This window comes from Zootoca vivipara, chromosome 12 (genome assembly GCF_963506605.1).
Source record: "Zootoca vivipara chromosome 12, rZooViv1.1, whole genome shotgun sequence".
Classification (NCBI taxonomy): domain Eukaryota; kingdom Metazoa; phylum Chordata; class Lepidosauria; order Squamata; family Lacertidae; genus Zootoca; species Zootoca vivipara.
Genome location: NC_083287.1, coordinates 26405390 through 26422753, shown reverse-complemented (window position 1 = coordinate 26422753; position 17364 = coordinate 26405390). Strand labels below are relative to the sequence as shown.

General features: G+C 43.2%; 1 long non-coding RNA gene across 1 annotated transcript in view; it reads left to right on the top strand.

The window, feature by feature from the left end:
- Positions 1 to 14265, top strand: part of LOC132592857 (uncharacterized) — a 53874-nt gene extending 39609 nt beyond the window's left edge. Inside the window, exon 3 of the long non-coding RNA XR_009558387.1 lies at positions 13754 to 14265. This is a non-coding gene — a long non-coding RNA (uncharacterized LOC132592857). The remainder of the gene's footprint in view (positions 1 to 13753) is intronic.
- Positions 14266 to 17364: the final 3099 nt, after the last annotated feature.

Genomic DNA, 17364 nt, shown 5'->3' with positions numbered 1-17364 from the left:
GACCTGTGGTCAGACACCTGTTTTGACTTGTTGAAGGTGACATGCCAATTGGGTAAGTATTAGAGAGACTTCCTTCTATTGCCTCCCCCCCTCTCCCCCCCCCCGGATCTCATGGGCCACATTCACACTACACCTTTAAAACACTGATACCACTGTAAACTGTCATGTCTTCCTCCAGAGAATTATTTTATTGTCATTATAAAGACCATTATTAGTTTCAGTATGAACAACAAGCCCTTGGTATGGTGCACAAACTGAAAGAACAGGGTCAACAGATAAATTTGCACTGTGTGATGCATTATATCTAGTGAAAAAGAGGAAAAATTTAAAAATACGCACTTCATAAAGTTTTATCTATTGTATGCATAACCTCTACACATTTTTGTCTGGAGGGCAAGGAGCAGACAGTGTAGTCATAGACAGGTTGGAGGTGAAATGTCAGGTTGGTTGGATAGATGAGATGAAGTCAGGTGACCCAGGTGAGGGCTGATAACAGGTAAGTTGAGACAAGGGGAGACATGGCAGCTAGATAGGTGAGGAAAGGAAAGGAAAGGAAAGTGTGTGTTTTGTTGCTTGCTAGAGTAGCCTAGAAAGAAGGGTTTTAAAGGACCTCCAATGTGTGCCTCCAATGTCATTTCTCTGACTCACCTATCCAAATGGCAACTAGCTTCACCTGGTGGGGGGATGGTGTTGGGGACAGGGAAAAGCAGGTTCACATATTGTATTTATGTCTTTTCTTCCATGGAGCTCGTAGCCATTAGGGGTGGGGACACTGCATAGTTGGAGATGGTAAAGGATTATAGTCCTGTTCTTTTGATCAAATCAGCTGTGCAATGGGGTTGCTATGAAGTGCAAAAACAATCTGATCCTGTATCTCAAACTCTACATCATGCTCACGGATATGTGCAGCAGGACGGATGAAAAGTACTATTTTGATAGAATAGCTCAGCATGGGCTTTGTGGTTTTCTGGATAGTAGCCGATTTACTGTCAGTGATGAGGAACCATCTGCCCCTCCTATTAGTGTTGGACTCCATCTCACATCATCCCTGACCCTTGGCCATTGCAGTTGGATGGTGTCTGGACGGCCTCAGGTTTTCCACCTGGTTTGTGTGGAACTTTATTGCTAGTCCTTTTTAATATATTGAATGTATTCATGTGGACAAAGTAATTTTTTTCATGGCTGTAGTCCAAAACATTTGCACACAAATACTGACTTAGGCAACAGTCCCCAAACTTCTTGCTTCATGTACACATGCACAGTGTTCTTTCCATTGGAGGGGGAAATGCACATGTAACTCTGAGTATTTTTATTTCTAAAATAAATTTGTTTACTAACCCCCCCCCAAAAAGCAGTAAGTTGCAAGATGATGGTCACTACATCTGTCTGTGCTTCACAGTATTGCTTCCCTTACATTGACCTCTCTCTTCTTATATGTTTTGTGTGGCATAGTATCTGTTAGAGCCACAACCCAGAAGAAGAAATGCACAGATTGGGAATTTATTCCCACCTTCACCTTGATGCAATTCCTTTTTTATATATAGTAAAGTGTTATAGAGAGGATAGATTGAATCCAGAATGAGTGAATAGCACTTCGTTAATTTTGAAGTCGATGGGATTAAAGTCATGTCCCATTTATATCAAGAGACTCGATGCAGCCTGTATCCAACTCATTGACTTGAGCCACATAGATCCTCCATACAACTTTTCTGTTTAATTTTAAGTTTTTTTATTAATATGAAATCAAAAGTACAATAAAGAAAAAACATAATGTAACCTGTTTATTGAGCATCCATCCTGATTTGATTTGCACAAGGCATATATTATATTTGGTCTTTATTGAGTATTCACTCTGATTTGTTTACAGGAAGGTTACTCACCGACAAGCATTCATCCCGATTTTCTTGTGGGGTGTTTATGCATCTTCCTGTTAATCAGTCATTCATTCCACACTTTTCAACACATTTCTCCATCACTTTCCTAACTGCAGAAAAGGCAGTTTCTTTTTAAAGTGGATTTATACAGAGCACTTCCATCCACTTTAATTGTGTAAGCCTTAATTCTGTGGCTTGAATCCCTCCTGCAAAACACTGACTGTCTGGAGAGGGGCCCTAGGTGAGCCACTGATTGGCTTCCATGAGGCACCTGTAACCTATGCATCAAACCTAAAATAAAATTAAAAAATGCTTCTTTTACAAAGCAACTTTTAGAAACAATTAGAAATACATAAAAGGGACTATTATATCACCTTGGATTTTTCATTAGTTATTTTAGGTTTGATGCTGAGTTAATTGGATCCGCTGCCTTAAATATTGGAGTAATAATTAGAATAACAAATTATTTTGAACACCCAAAGAAAGCATGTTTGACAACTTTTAATTTTTTCCCACCCACTCTCCACTTTTTCATTTGTCTCTTTAGCAGCCCAGATGTGCTTTTTTTTGCAGCAGAACTTACTTCCCATGAATCTGAGAAAGCATTTAAAAGGTAATTTGCAGATTAGTTATTTTATGAGTAGCGGGGACATAACATGCCAAAGAGGGAAAGGGTGGAAGTTCCATGAAGCACTTGAATAAGAAGTGCAGAGTGCCTTTGAAAACCTGTTGCACACAGGAGCATTTTGCATGCCCAGTGTTTGATGCCAGCCACTTTCTCACTGTTCGCCACCCCCTACCCCACCTTGACCTTGACCTCTGAAATGCTTAAAGATATGAGGTGGGAAAAATCCAAATAGAGAAAGGAGGAAGCAGCTCTGAAGCATAAAAACAAGCATAGGCAAACTTGGCCCTCCAGATGTTTTGGGACTACAACTCCCATCATCACTAGCTAACAGGACCAGTGGTCAGGGATGATGGGAGTTGTAGTCCCAAAACATCTGGAGGGTCGAGTTTGCCTATGCCTGCATAAAAACTTTTAACTGTGAGAAGGACTAGGTCAGGAGTGGGGATCCTTTATCAGTCAGAGGGCCACATTCCTTTCTGAGCAACCTTTGGGGACCATATTCCACGGGTGGACAATGATGACAATGATGATGATAAAAATAAACAAAGGAACAACCAGAAAAGTAGAAATAGTAGAGGTAAGGGTGGCAAAGAGTGGATGCTAGCAAATGCAGTTGCACAGACTTATGTGTGAGAGTTATTAGTATTAAAAAGGTTGCTTTCTGTCCCTAATACATAGAAATCATAAATGTCTTGCATAGTTAATCCAAGCCTTCCAGGGTACAATAAAACCCTGAAAATGAGCCAATTGCACCTCTCTCTTTCTTGATTATTTCCTCCTGAGCTTGAGGTGTGGCTATCATCACTCAGGGCTTTTAAGCACTTTCATTTAATGTTTGTTTTGAACTGAAAACAGATTGGAATTTACACCCCAGCGCCGCCTGAAGTACTAAATGATTAAGTTCACTTTTACTGCTTATCACAAACTGGAAAGGAATAAATCATAATTACATATGCCCATTTGCTTTGCTTACTCTTCCATCACATACTTTATCCTCCAGTGCTACAAACTAATTTCCTCCTGTGAAAATAACCACTTGCATGGATCAAATAGCATCGTGTCTGTGTGTCAAGTTGTTTATTTGCCTGGTGTTTTGATTTATTTCCATATTGTTTGTTAATTGCATTATATGCACCTTTATTTTTTCAAAACAGAATTCCACAGTCAGCTTCTATAGGGTGGTGTCTTACATTAAAAACAAGCAAACAACAAAAACCTTAAGACAGCTTTTTCCATGGATATTTCTTGTGCATGAAATCTGGAACTGGCTGTTGGTAGTCAGAAAAGAGAAGGCTCGGTCTTAAAAGAATCCAAGTTCTGATATTGCACTCTTCTTGTTGCATTTTCTTTGAAGTAAATTTAGTTTACCCTTTCTCTCCAAGGTGTGCTAGGGTTAGTATAAATACCAGAGGTAAAGGGACCCCTGCCCATTAGGTCCAGTCGTGACCAACTCTGGGGTTGCGGCGCTCATCTCGCTTTATTGGCCGAGGGAGCCGGCGTACAGCTTCCAGGTCATGTGGCCACCATGACTAAGCTGCTTCTGGCGAACCAGAGCAGCACACGGAAATGCCGTTTACCTTCCCGCTGTAGCGGTTCTTATTTATCTACTTGCACTTTGACGTGCTTTCGAACTGCTAGGTTGGCAGGTGCTGGGACCAAGCAATGGGAGCTCACCCCTTCGAAGGGATTCGAACCGCCGACCTTCTGATTGGCAAGCCCTAGGCTCTGTGCTTTAACCCATTTTCAGCCTGAGAGCCACATTCCCTAGTGGACACCCTTTCAGGGCCCACGTGCCAATGGCAGGTGGGTCAAACAATGCAACTCTTATCTTTGTACACTAGGTTACAGTCCAGACATGCAAAGACCAGAGATTTCTACATGAACACCTCTCATTCTGGGCCAGCAAGAGGCAATATTACTGTTTAAGCACACATTCCATTCCAGTTGAGAAGGGGGTGGAGCAGGGCTGGTGAGAGGTGTGGCCTGTGCAGAGTCCTGAGAGCCTAATAGAGAGGTTTGGAGGGTTGCATTTGACACCCCCTCAGCCCGAGATTCCATACCACTGACTATTACAATCCTGGATTCTATTACCAATATGTTTGCCAGTTGACCAAAATAGCACCTCTGCAGAAATCAGCTGCTGAAGGTTTCCCCCCCACCATGGAATCAAAGGCACACAGGAAGTTAAAAGTTGGCAATCCTGTTTACAAACTCTGGGGAGTTCCGTGTCAGCTTCCAAGCAGCTGAAGATTAATCAGCAATTCTCCAGCTAAGACCTGGTTGTGCCTGCAGCAAAATGAGGTGGCAATGAAGCTCATTTTTTGAAATGGGCTTTTACATGAAATCCTTACTACAAGCAGAAAATTAACCCAACTAAGAAATGATCTGGCTAGCATCCTGAGCACACTCAGCCCAGGACAAACAGCCAGTAGTTTGATTCTTATTGACAAAGCACACAGTTACAGTATCTTCTAAGGTACACACATACACACTTCTGGCAGCTAAGTGGCTGGCATCCCCTCTCCAGGCAGGGGGTCCAAGTTGGACTGTTGGAGCAGCACTGCAGCCCTGCCTCCACCTGAACTTCAGTACCCTTGTTTGATGGGGCGTGCACAAGCAACCTGTGACTTCTTCTACAGGGAAGTTGCCACTGTGCCTGTCTCTTCGACCCCCTCCTGGTCCTGGGAAACACATCCTCCCCTTTCTCCGACTGCTCTGACTATTCCCCTTCCTCCAGCCCTGGCTCCTGCCTCACAGGTGGCACAAAACTCCATAAATCACTGACCCCTTCCCCTGGATAAGTCTTGAGGTTCCCCCTTCTTCTGCCACACACCCCTCAGAGCCCAGTCAGTCCCTGACGGATAGATCCATTCACCACAACATGCCTTTTCTTTTCTTTTAACTTGGGGGGGGGGAAGCATTCAACAGTCCACTCGTGTTATTGCAGGATTCCATACTGGGGGGTCACCAACGTGGTGCCTTTGGGCACACATCACCCACAGTGCGAACAAACAAGGCTGCACATGTTCACAGACAGCAGGGAATGAAAACAACAGCATTGTGCTCTTACAGTGGGGAGCCTGCAAGCAGCACACTCCGCACCTGTGATTCCCAGCAGCTGAGATTCAAAAGCATAATGCCTCCAGCATTAGCAGGTAATAGAATCCAACATTGGCCTTTCTTTGTATCATCAGCTAAAAATCCCCACAAATATTCCTCCTTGTGTTCCCATGCCTGTGAATTCTGGGAAGAAGTTGTACAGAGACGGGTGAAAAAAAAAGCTTAGGTGCACTGATGTATGGCACTAACTCTTAGTTACTGTGAATAGGCACTGCCTGCCAATTGTTCTGAATTATACAGTGGCAGTTAGCTTGGTCTTTTGGCATCCTGTAGAGACTTGGAAGGGACCACCAAGCCTATTTTGACTATATGAACAGAGGAGAGAGAGAGAGAGAGAGAGAGAGAGCCATTACATAGCATGCAATCTAGGCTCAGTTTTTCGTGATGATTTTTCTTCTTCTTCACTTCCTACAGTGTCCAGATCTCTGAGGAGCTTCCTTTTCCTGTATCTATTTTAGGGGTGGGTTGTGTGGCATGTGTGTGTTGGAGAAACCTTTTTTTAAAAAATAAAAAACAACAGGGCAGAACCTATTTTTCCCCATCCTTCCCTCTGTCCTCCTTACCTGATGGCAAGTCTGCCATCAGAATCACACAAACCCTTTCTTAACTGTAGGTGGTTGTTCATTTATTAATGTAAACACCATGCGCCTTGGATGTGCGAGCACTAAAAATAAACTTGCAAAGATAAAAATAGATTTCTGTGAGGGTTTTTTTATTATAAAAAAAGATGCTGCTTAATCAGAACCAGCTGCAAGCTGTCTAGAAAATGTAAGTTATATGAGCCAGATGGCTTTTGCCCCTCCTTTATTTTTTGCTTTAGACAGCATGTAATTTGGGTGACTGCAGCTTCAATAATGTATTTTACCAGTCAAACTGTTTTGATAAACATATTTGTTTTAGAGCAGACACTTTTAATTAGGAAGCTAGTAAAGATGTTAATTTCTTTTAATCCTTCCCTTCAGGGGTAAGTCAAAAGAGGTTTTCAGCATGACATGGAATTCTTGAAGGCATACGACCTAATCCCAAAGCCAACATGTAAACATGTAGTTAACTTGTTTTTCCATTGGGCTGTGGTGTTGGTAAGAGCTGGACCTATATTTGTTCATGGGCAACCTGTATTCTTAAGAGGAAATGTGTAACACACACACACTTTCTCTTGACGTCAGACAATAAAAGGCTGTGTAAATCATTGGTAGCACTTGAGACTTGGCTAGGAGGCAGGACTGGCTTAAGAACACAGCCTTACCACTGCTTCTGCTTGATGCTGCTAGTATCTCTGGGCTGCCCGGCTGCCCACAGCAGTGGCTAGGAAAGACTTGGCAGTGGGGAGTGGAGTGTCCTGGCGCTAGCACTGATCTGGGACTATTTGCCTTAACTGGTTGGCACTGGTGTCTTTAAATCCACCAGCTCTGCACATGAGAACATAAGAAGAGCCTGCTGGATCAGGCCAAACACCCATCTATTCCAGTATCCTCCTGGTCATACAGTGGACAACCAGATGCCCATGGGAAAACTGCAAGCAGGACCTGAGTGCACTGCGCTCTCTAAACATGTGATTCCCAGCAACTGTTATTCAGAGGCATGTTGCCTCTGACAGTGGAGGAAGAACATAACCATCACTTTTAGCCATTGATAGTCTTATTCTCTATTAGGGATGTCGGAGAATTCTGTTGCAAATGGAGGTGGCAATCGCAACTCCCCCCACCCCCCACCCCAGGTCTGGAACAGAAATCAGTCCAGACAATATGATTGATGTCAGTCATATTGGAGAATACAGGAGAATACTATAAAGCAGGCACCCCCAAACTTCGGCCCTCCAGATGTTTTGGACTGCAATTCCCATCTTCCCCAACCACTGGTCCTGTTAGCTAGGGATCATGGGAGTTGTAGACCAAAACATCTGGAGGGCCGCAGTTTGGGGATGCCTGCTATAAAGCCTTTAAAGTAGAATTGTCACTATGGCTAACTAAACACTTTAACTCAGTGCTAAAGGGGGGGGATATCTCTTAAACTTTGCACACGTCAAAATTAACTTTGATATTGAAGCCCAAGAAAGACCCCACAAAACCTGATTCATATACGCCAATTTCTTTAATAAATGTGGACACGAAACTATTCACAGCTGTGATGGTTAAGAGATTAGATATTTTCATAGGTCAGTACATCACCACAGATAAAACAGGATTTACACCCTCAAGGAATATAAAGGTAAAGGGACCCCTGAACATTAGGTCCAGTCGTAACCGACTCTGGAGTTGCACGCTCATCTCGCTTTATTGGCTGAGGGAGCCGGCTTACAGCTTCCAGGTCATGTGGCCAGCATGACAAAGCCGCTTCTGGCAAACCAGAGCAGCACACGGAAATGCCGTTTACCTTCCCGCTGTAGTGGTACCTATTTATCTACTTGCACTTTGGTGTGTTTTTGAACTGCTAGGTTGGCAGAAGCTGGGACCGAGCAACGGGCGCTCACCCCGTCGCGGGGATTCGAACTGCCGACCTTCTGATCAGCAAGCCCTAGGCTCTTTGGTTTAATCCACAGCACCACCTGCGTCCCCTCAAGGAATATAGTAGACTCTATAAGGAGAGTCCTCAATGTAATCTATGACGTGCAGCCACAAAATGCTCCAGCGACATTAATTTCACTTGATGCTTTTAAAGCATTTGATAAAGTTGAATGGTTGTATTTAAAGCTCTTACTTTCTAAATTATAATTTGGAAAAAAAAATCTACATGATTCAACAAATTTATTCAAAATATTCAGCTATAATTATGGTAAATTGATATGATGCTGCTGCAATAAACCTCAGCGGGACACCCGCCAAGGATGCCCTCTGTTGCCACTGCTGTTTGCAATGGCAATAGAGCTCTTAATAATTGATAGGAGTTTCAATAAATGGAAAAGCATGGGAATCAATATGGCAAAATTCATCTTTAAAAACAATTCCGGCTTGCCTCCTGAAAAATTTCCTTAAAATTATCTTTTGGTGGCATTAGACCCCCACACTCCCTGCCAAGATAAATCCTTTAAGCTCACCATTATGTTGGAAAGGCTGTGGAGAACGAGGTTCCTATTTCATGTTTGGTGGGAGTGTGCCATGGTCCACACCTTTTGGGAAAAAGCATTTAGTCTGACCTCCAAAATCACTAAACAATATATCCCTCCTAAATCGGCACTTGCCTTATTAGCATTAGATTTGACCCCAAATTCTAACCTTAAATCTAAAGAATAAATTTCCTTCCTTCTTCACAGCAGCTGGACTAGTTATTGCTCAACGATGGAAGGAAACTTCTAAAATACCAATAGATGCTTGGGTTAATAACATCTGGGGCATTGCTCTATCAGAACGCCTCACATACCATCAGTGACTAATCAAAGGCATCTCCCAAAAAATACATTTGACACAATTTGGTCTCTCTTTTTCTCTTTTATTGGAGAAGAACCCGATATTTTAATACCACCAACAGCACAGAGGTGCCTGTGGAGGGGATATATTGATTGAAAATGTATTGTAACTGTATTGTAACTTTTGAATATATATTTAAAATGATTGGTATCAATTCAGTAAATATGGTCTGTTTTCACTCAAAAAATCCTGTTTGCTTTTTAAGCAAGAGAGATACACCTATTCCTCCAGACCATTATTATTCAAGTGGGTCCCAAAGCCTATCCTTTTGTCTTATAGCCTCACTTACAAAGATGGGTTCTGAGCATATCTCATGTGCCAAGAAGGGCTAGGAATTGCTTGTGTCCGATACCCTGCAGAGGTGTTGTTGGGCAGAGTAAGCAATGCTGGGCTAAATTAATGTTTCAGGTAGCTTCTACATTTTTCCAGACTTTCTGCTTGCAAGGTGACTTTCCTGCTTTGAGGCAGCAGAGCTCACAGAAGACGAGAAAGTCAGAGTTCAGGGGTGATAGTTAGAACCATGATAGTTGAAGAATACATTTCATTATGATTTATGCAAGTAGATACAAAAAGATGATGCAGATTCCAGAGGTTGGGAGAAGCTGGAAGGGGAGATAAGAGACTTGCTGGACCATGGACAGGTCACTGGGTGTATAAAGCTTGGTCTGATGACATCCCAGCTGCATTTGACAATCCTTACGTGGCCCTTTCTCCATATTTGAGTTCTGGTTGCTGCGCAGGACCAGATATATTGCAGTCACAAAATTATCTCACTGGTTGAAATAAATTAAAAAATTGTCCAGTAGCACGTTTGTTTGTTTTTTGGTCATCTGCATACTATCCCTTGCTTTTTCCTGTAGGACTAATTGCAGTTGTTAACAGTCAACAGGTTTACCATGCCCATTGAGTCAATCACCCACCTCCTACTACCCTTCTGAGAAAACCCCCACCCCACTCTCCCACTATATATAAGGGTCTGGTGACTTCTGTTTCAGTGCATCTGAAGAACTGTGCATGCACACGGAAGCTTATACCCAGAACAAACTTAGTTGGTCTCTAAGATGCTACTGGACAATTTTGTATTTATTTTTATTTATTTCGACTGCATCAGACCAACATGGCTACCTACCTGAATCTCATCTCACTGGTGTGTCGCTAACCACTGTGACTGGGCCCCCCGCTTGCTCTCCCCATCTTCCCTCCTCCCAGATACATCACCCCTCCCTTAATAAAAATGAACTACAGCAAGAAACCCACACGAACCAAAAACAGTTAAAACAGTTAAATAAAATATAACAAAAGTAGTATCGATTCAAGTTATTCTCAGCATCAAACAACTAAAAAGGCACCCCATATCCCACCATCCCTCTTCTGTTTCTGTTTCTTTCCTAAAAAAAACCCTTCATATCAAGCTTTCTCATTAAAATCTTCTATTTATTATTTCAACATTTTTGATAATCGTTAAAACTGTTGCTGCTGGTAATCTTTGATTCAGAGGCAGCATGACCCCTGTGTAAGTAGTTATCTGATGAACTGCAGGCTTTGAATGGTTTCTTAAGCCTTCATGCTAATACTTTTCTCAATTTTTTCCTTGTGTCACAATAATTATATTTTAAGTCTCATGGCAGTCTTCTGTGCTCAGAATGTGCTTAAAAGATCTTATTTGCATCTCCATCCTGAATAAATTAAAATAATGCTGTCAGAAACAGCTTCATAGGAATTGAGTTTCCATATCTTTCAATTCCTGTTCAAGTTTTCTAATCTGGTGAAAATGTTTAACAATTCAGATGCAAAAGAAATGCAAATACCTTTGATAGATGCATTCAGCAAGTCGTCTGGGTGCTCAGAGAGATAAGATTAATAATTAAATTTCTGAGAATTTACTAATGTTCCTGATCACAGCTGCAAGTTTTGGATTGTTGTTGCTTTCTTTTATCTTTAATCGGGAACAGGGAACATTTTAAAGTGGCAGTAGATCTTGCTGTCAGAGCAAGCTACAGTAGTAACGCTTATATATTGCATAATGATGTATGTAAGAAAATACTGAAGTGTTTTGAGTTCTTTGAAAATAGAATAGCAGATCTGCTGCGCTAGTTGAAAACCTACAATCACAGCCTGAATATTTTACCTATTTAAATACGTTGCGTGGAATTTCTGAATCTTACTTTCAGTATTTTTTCAGCGCGACCCTATGCATATCTACTTAGAAGTAAATCCCCTTGAGTTCAATAGGACTTAAATCTGAGCAGATGCTGTTAGGAGAATCAACCACCAAAGTATTAAAATGTTGTCTGGGTCTTTTTTATGCCAACACAAAGTGGGTGCTACAGTCTTAAAGATGTTGCGTGAGCAACTGTGACTAAATTCTGTAGAATTTACTTCCATGTAAACTACTTCATTTGCCTATTATCCCTACTCACAAAATAATGATATGTGCTTTGTTTATTTTGCGAGTTTGTGAGATTGTCCTGCTGACAAAAGTCTTCTTTACGTGTTACTCAGATATAGAGGACAAACATGGTGAAAGAGCCTCTGGGGCATCACATTTAGCATGCTCATTAACCCATATCACTGCTCCTCCCATTGCCACATTGCCTCCATCTACCATGAAGGTAGTGATGGTGCGCCTCTTCCTTAAGAAGACCTCCCTGGACCCAGACGTATCAAACAATTACCACCCAGTGGCAAATATCCCCTTTCTTGGCAAGATGCTTGTGACGATGGTGGCTGTTCAGCTCCAGGCATGGTTGGAGGAAGCTGATAACTTGTATCCATTACAGTATGGCTTCAAGCCTTGTCATGGCACCAAAAGTTGGTCACCTTTGTTGGTGACATTAATCAGGAGAGAGATAGAGTGAGACCTTGCATGTTCTCCTTTTTGAAACTATTGGCCACAATATCCTTCCAGAGTATTATTGGTGGTTGGGGAAACTGTACTTCAGTAGGTCCACTCTTGCCTCCAGGGCCATTTCCAGCAAATAGTCATGTGGCGCTCCTGTTCAGTGCCATAGGAGTTGTCTTGTGGTGTCCCGCAGAGTTCCATCTTGTCCCCCGTGCTATTTAACATCTATATGAAACCTATGGGAGCTGTCATTAGGAGGTTTGGAGTGAAGGGCGATCCATTTGCAGGTTACACCCAGCTCTGTTTCTCTGTTCCAACTGAATTAGAAGAGGCAGTGGAGGAACCAGTGCTTGGAGACAGTGATGAGTTGAATGTAGTTTAATCAACTGAAGCTGAGTCCTGAAAAGACAGAGGTGTTCTGTATCCTAAGTTCTCATAACTGGGAAGTGGGGAAACGGTTTGAACTGGATGGGACAGCACTCCCATGGAAACTGTGGTCTGCAGTTTGGATGTGCTCCTGGATTCAACACAGTCACTGGTCCCAGTGTCTTGTTTCCACCTCTGGTTGGTTCTCCAGCTACAGCCCCAATTTGGGCAGAGATGACTTGGCCACTGTACTTCATGCTGTGGCAACTTCCAGACTGGATTATATTGCAATGCACTCTACATGGGGTTGCCCTTGTAGAAGATTTGGAGACTTCAGTTGGATGGAAAAAATGCTGGCCGGGTTCCCTGTCAGATCTTGTATAACCCCTGTTTTTCAATAGCTGCACTGGTTGCTAGTTCATTTATGGGCTTAATTCAAGGTACTCACATTAATGTTTAAAAGCAGTAAACGATTTGGGTCCCAAATACCTGAAAGGCTGCCTCCTTCATCTTGGGTGCTCTCTAGGTGGTTCCTCTGCCCAGGAACAGTAGAGTAGCTAGCCAGGGGTGGGGTGGGGTGGTCCGCACTGGGCAGGGGGGCTGTAGGGCACCATGGGGATCTGTAGGGTGGCATGGTGGCTGCTCTGCGTTGGGGTGGGATTCTGGGCAGCAGAAGAGCTTGAGATTGGCACGTCAGATTTCCTAGCTCAACAGCTTTGGTCCACCCCAGGCACCATCAAGGGTTGCTTACACCGCTGCCCAGGAAAGGCAGAATACTGAATACACACCTCTTCACCCTGGCTTTTGACACTTGAGATGCATATTTTTAGGATCCACCTTATTTCTGTAATTTTAAATTGTTTAAACCATTTTTAACATTGCATTTTAATATTAATGTTGTGCTTTAATTGTTGTAACCCGCCTGGGGAGCTTCATGTGAAAGGCAGGTAACAAACTGTAATAGAAGTGGTATAATTAATGAATTAATAATTATTTTGCAGGGGTAGAAATCTTTTGAGAAACTGGTGGACCAGTTTCAGCACATCGCTAGCTTGTATCTCTGATGTTACTGACTGGCTGAGATGCATGTTATGTTGGATATGGTGGAGCAAATCCAGTGTTCGCTTTCAGCACTCCACGTTGCTTATGATCATTCAACAAGGTCTGGCTTACCGTAATTCCCACCAAAGGCAGCATTTAGGGATTTCATTATAACACGGGATGCCTTTCAGAATTTCAGTTCTAGAGGTACAGAACAAAGGGAAAAAATTAGGATGTGACTAATTCTTCACTTACCATTAACTTGCCTTTAATAGTGCGGTTAAAGGACAAAGAAGAATAGATGGTAGAACTAATTAAAAATACCACCAGGAAACCTGGATTAAGTATAGATTTGGATGAATAGCCTGAAAAATCCACTCTAAACTCAATAGGGATGTTTTTGCATTGAAATGGTGTCCATTATAATTGGAAGCAATCAGAATGAATTAATCTGTTAACTAATTGTTTTACCCTCCAGAACTGTTAGAGGAATGTGGGAGCATCTCCTAGGATAGCTTAGTGGCTTCTTTGCAGCTCAGGAACATCCCTGTAAGTAGACGGTATTTTGTACTTCTTCTCTCTAAGTTCTTTTTAAGTGGATGAGCTAGATTAGCTGTTTTAAACTTTTAGTTACAGAAATATTTCCCTCATGTACAGTAGTGTCCTGTATAATAGTAGATTGTTTCACTAGAGGAGCAAATTGTAACAGTAGCCACATGCATTGCCTTTCACCTTACCATTGTTAAGTGGCTGGGATGCCTCCCTGTCAGTTTAATTTGAGAAACTTCAGGGACTAAACTGGGCAATTAGTCAAGTGAGCTTCCATGTACCATGTGGGCTCAGACCTTGGAGCCTTCTTTGAAGATGTGCAGGGAATAGAAGTGTGCAGCACTAGCAAACAATATAAAGTCTGTTGTCAGGGAGCCGATAGGCAGAGCAGTTCACACACACACAGGGCCGGCCCTATGGCCAGGCTGGGTGGCGCAGGGCACCACGGCGCCAGCCCGGCAGGGGGGCACCGCGAGCTGCGCCTGCCCGCTGGTCGGCCGGTCCGCCGGTCCGCCGCGCAACTGCCTGCCCAACCGCCGCGCAGCTGGGAAACGGGGCGGGGCGGGGCGCCGGAGGGATCCGGCGCCGTGGGGCACTTAAGACGGCCCTGCACACACACACACACACACACACACAGAGAGAGAGAGAGAGAGAGAGAGAGAGAGAGAGAGGCTGGGCAGTTAGTTTCTTTATTAAGGGAAGCAAAAGAAAGAACACGCATAGACTTCAAAAGGGTAATCCTGTCTTAATGAAGCAGTTGTTTGAACTGTTGTGTAGCCCGTCCTTCACTCCCTAGCCCTCTGTGTCAGGCCTCTTCCTCTGTGCTCCTCTGCTGTGACAAGCTCCAAGGGACTCCCTCTGTGTCTGCTTGGCTTGCTGCTCAGCAACATGCAATAAGCGCCTCTTTCTAGGAGTGTGGCTCTGTCATCACTGTCGGTACCTGCATCCAATCTGGAAACCTCCTTACCCTGTCCTGTTCTAGACCTGCTTCTCACACTTCCCAGCTCATCCCCTCCTCTGAGGTGTGGCCAGTGTCCCACCACCAATCCCCAGGCTTGCAATCCTCTTCCTCTGTGTCTTCCCTGGGGGGGGGGGCTCTTGGTTGGGCAGATCCCACCACTGTTCCTCATCCAGCCAGTCCTTGACATCTGTGGGTTGTTTGTGCTCAGTACTGATGGTTGTAGCAACCTGTCGCTTGGCCACAGCATCTGGGCTGAGCTAGAGTCTTATTGCACCATGTCTTATCATTTATCCTATACCCTGCAAAGCAGGACTAAAATAAATTGTGCGTCGTATGCTACTTGTACATTATTTGCCTTTATTTATGATCTTTTGCCACTTTGCTGTTTGTGTGTGTTTTAAGTTTTGCTCTCAGCTAGAGTAGACTTGCATGAGTAACTATAGAAATGAAGAGTTCTCAGAGGCTTGTGCTTTTAACTTGTGATTACATTAAGCACTGGTGAAAATGGAAGATGCTAATTTCACAGCGTGGGATGGGAGATTCAGCAAGATAGAAGAGCAAAGACTATTTAGGATTAGAAGTAACAGTATGGCTGTGAGTGAAGTAATGACGATGATTATGTGATAATGGCACAGTTGCAATGCTTTATGAGGCAGTAATCTGGCTCCCCACTGGACAGTCTCGGCTTGCACCCTCATACTTTATCTCAATAAGGGGAATGGATTGTTTCTGAGTAGCGCAGCAGGACGACAACAACATTGCTTCATTTTACAAGCCAGTGCTTCGGCAAAATGTGCAACACGCCAGAATGGAATGAAGTGAGAATGGAGGCAAAAAAAAAAAAAAAGGAGAACCAGTACTTGTGGCCCTTGGGAACACTTATATGTTAGTTGAATGAATATGAGATATTTCAGAAGTCTAGGCAGCCAACTAATTAAAGTTAATTTCCTCTTTTGCTTCTAAATTATCACACTGATTAATTGTCTACTAACATAACTCCAAAGGTAGGAAAGGAGACTTCTAGGTTCAGCTCAAGGGTTGGCTCTCTTGGTAGTTCTGTCAGCTTCAGAACAGCAGGAAATGGCATTCTGGGAGAGGACTTTCTGTTGGAGGTGCAGCAGCAAGGATCATTCACTTTGTAGCTTAAAGAGTTAATTCTATTTTCAGTGTTAGTCAACTACCCAAGATAGGTGTGTGGAGGTGATGCTTAGCAACCAGTAAGCATGATCTTCACTGAGGTAACATGTGTCTTGATCATCTAGTTCGGAGGGACTTTTTCCGGCATATGTTTGGTTACATGTTTTCCCTGCTATGTACAAGGCCTGAAACTAGGAAAGACAAAAACTTACTGATTTATTTGTATTTATAGTTTTGGACTATAGTTCCTATCATTTCTGACCATTGGTCATGCTGGCTGGGGCTAATGGTAGTTCAAAACATTAGGTAAAGGTAAAGGGACCCCTGACCATTAGGTCCAGTCGTGACCGACTCTGGGGTTGCGCGCTCATCTCGCATTATTGGCCGAGGGAGCCGGTGTATAGCTTCCAGGTCATGTGGCCAGCATGACAAAGCCGCTTCTGGCAAACCAGAGCAGCGCACGGAAACGCCGTTTACCTTCCCGCTGTAGCGGTTCCTATTTATCTACTTGCATTTTGATGTGCTTTCGAACTGCTAGGTTGGCAGGAGCTGGGACCAAGCAACGGGAGCTCACCCCGTCACAGGGATTCGAACCGCCAACCTTCTGATCAGCAAGCCCTAGGCTCAGTGGTTTAACCACAGCGCCACCTGGGTCCCTAGGAGTGTCCAAAATGACCAACTAGATACCTCTGGGAAGTTTACAAACCAGGCACAATAGTGATCACCTCAGCCTTCAGCACTGGAAATATATTGCTCCTGTAAGTGATGTGTTTATTCCTAGGATATTTAATATGTACAGAGCATAATGACCTTTAATCCATCCGAAAAACTCATGGCATCCCCATGCTACCTAGGAGTGAGCTGTCACAACATGCACAATATACATTATATTAGTGACTCAGTATGCATTAATTACTTGATAACATGGATATGTGTAACTGCCTGCATTAATGAGTGTTAATACTAAGTGGCTGTATAGATAGCATCTGTTGATTAGTGCTTCTTACAGAACATCTTAAACTGGGAACAAACATTACAAACGTGATATGATGGCTAGTTTCTACCTCCACTGCCAGAGGCAGTACAGTGGTACCTCGGTTTAAGTACACAATTGGTTCCGGAAGTCTGTACTTAACCTGAAGCGTACGTAACCTGAAGCAAACTTTCCCATTGAAAGTAATGGAAAGTGGATTAATCCGTTCCAGATGGTCCGCAGAGTACTTAAACTGAAGCGTACTTAACCTGAAGTATGAGTGTAATTGGTTCTGGAAGTCCGTACTTAACCTGAAGCGTACTTAACCTGAAGCAAACTTTCCCATTGAAAGTAATGGAAAGTGGATTAATCTGTTCCAGATGGGTCTTAAACTGAAAGTACTCCAACCGAAGCGTACTTAAACCGAGGTATGACTGTATTCCTTTGGTGAGAGTTTCGGGTATCACAA